The following is a 2,313-nucleotide window of genomic DNA, read 5'->3' on the forward strand; positions in this document are numbered from 1 at the left end:
GGAGTAGACGTAATAGACGTAGTGGTGGAAGAGGGGAGGGCGGAGCGGTGCGCCAATAGCGTCATGCCGCTCACCGCTAGTACGCGTGCGTATGTGGCATAGTAGATCTTCTCCAGTACCTCATTGAGGCCATCTGGAGATAGTGTTTTAAGGATTTGTATCCAGTACATTTCTCTTTTTTTGAGGGAGTCAAAAGAGTCGGAATGGTGATGTGGAATTGATTCAATAAAAGTGATGCGGAAAAGTGCAGGGTCGCTGTTGTGATGTGTGGAGAAGTGGCGTGAGACACTGTGTAGGGGGTATTCTTTGATTATGTTCCGAACATGGCGGATCCTGCTTCCTGCGCAGGCGCACTATAGACCCCTCACTTCCCATAACTTTGTTTACACGTGGCATACTATGCCACATACGCACGCGTACTAGCGGTGAGCGGCATGACGCTATTGGCGCACCGCTCCGCCCTCCCCTCTTCCACCACTACGTCTATTACGTCTACTCCCCTATCCACTCCCCCTCGCTTACACTATAGGTCCATCCACCCAGCCTCAACCACGCCCACTCCCTCTCATCACGGCCTCGTAATGGGGTCCAAATAGATTGTATATCTCTATTTAAAGGCTCCAAGCGGGCGGATGAGCACAGAGGTGCCAAACCCGTTCTGGACCTTGAGCTGGTAAGTGCTATTTTTCACATGCGTTTTCATAAAGAGTTTATCCCTTTCGTTTCCTAAACAGCAACTAGTGTTTTAAACTGGGATCACTAGACACTCGTTTGTGTAATCTGTTTTTCACAACCACAATTTTGTTCATCTCCCATCCCCTTTCATTGACACATCTTAGCACGTGCCATGGTTTCCTCCTTTCCCCCCCCCCCCCCTCCTCCCGGACCCTTATCTACTTTGGGCCCATTCATTTGCCCCCTACTCCATCTTACAAAATATAGGGATCACAATGGTTCTCACCCCTCACATACTAACTAAGGGTACACCTGATTACCACCTGACTATTCCCCCGCAGTATATAAATATACATCTACGTGCTTAACTATTTAAATACACATGTGACAGCTCCCTGATATGGTTTATGTCTCTGTCTTTATATAGTGTGATACTCCTGTTGTTTAATGCCTGAAGAAGCGGGTTTATGCCCGTGAAACGCGTCGCAGTGTTCCTTGGAGTATGTAAATAAATTTTTGCTGACTTTAATCGACAGCATCGTGTCTGTTTTGGGTTGGTTGGTCCACCACCACCACCTAGAATTTTAAACATTTTAGTATCTTTAATCCTACTGGCGCCTCTGTACTTCGATTCATCCAGTGAACCACCCTTGGTGGAAGGGCGATATACCCTCTTTTCTTCTTTCACAGAGAGCGACATCTTAATCCTGAGTGGGGACAGGTTTATACTCCCCACCTGCCTATACAGTGGTTGCCTTAGCGGTAACCCATGTTTGTAAGTATAATACTTACCTTTCATTACGTTCATCCTGGGCTAAAACCTACTACACTATATCCGGGCTCTCGGTTTGTTTGTTTTTAAATAAAACAAACAGCTTTTGAATATGTAACTCCCGCAGCATTGTAAATACAAAGTACAACAATATTAACTTGCTTGAGGCTAGGTGCACACTTAGCAGAAATGCTACTGTTGCGGAAAATTAAGTTTTTGCCGCCAACAGAAAACTATGGGCCAAAAAACGGCATATAAAAAAACACATGCATTTTCTATGCGTGTGTTTTCAAAAACGCTGGTTTTGTTGCACTGTATGCAAAAATGCATCCATGCACATAATGGAAGTCAATGGAAGTGCAATTGTGTGCGGTTTTCATGCGTTTTTATATACGTTTTTGTAAAAAAAAAATTGTGATGAGCAGTGGTTTGCAATTGCAAAAGTATTTGGCCCCCTTGAAGTTTTCCACATTTTGTCATATTACTGCCACAAACATAAATCAATTTTATTGGAATTCCACGTGAAGGACCAATACAAAGTGGTGTACACGTGAGAAGTGGAACGAAAGATTCCAAACATTTTTTACAAATAAATAACTGCAATGTGGGGTGTGCATAATTATTCAGCCCCCTTTGGATGGAGTGCAGTCAGTAGACATAGCCTGATGAGTGCTAATGATTAAATAGAGTGCACCTGTGTGTAATCTAATGTCAGTACAAATACAGCTGCTCTGTGACGGCCTCAGAGGTTGTCTAAGAGAATATTGGGAGCAACAACACCGTGAAGTCCAAAGAACACACCAGACAGGTCAGGGATAAAGTTAATGAGAAATTTAAAGCAGGCTTAGGCTACAAAAAGATTTCCA

Source organism: Hyperolius riggenbachi, chromosome 4 (assembly GCF_040937935.1).
Source record: "Hyperolius riggenbachi isolate aHypRig1 chromosome 4, aHypRig1.pri, whole genome shotgun sequence".
NCBI lineage: Eukaryota > Metazoa > Chordata > Amphibia > Anura > Hyperoliidae > Hyperolius > Hyperolius riggenbachi.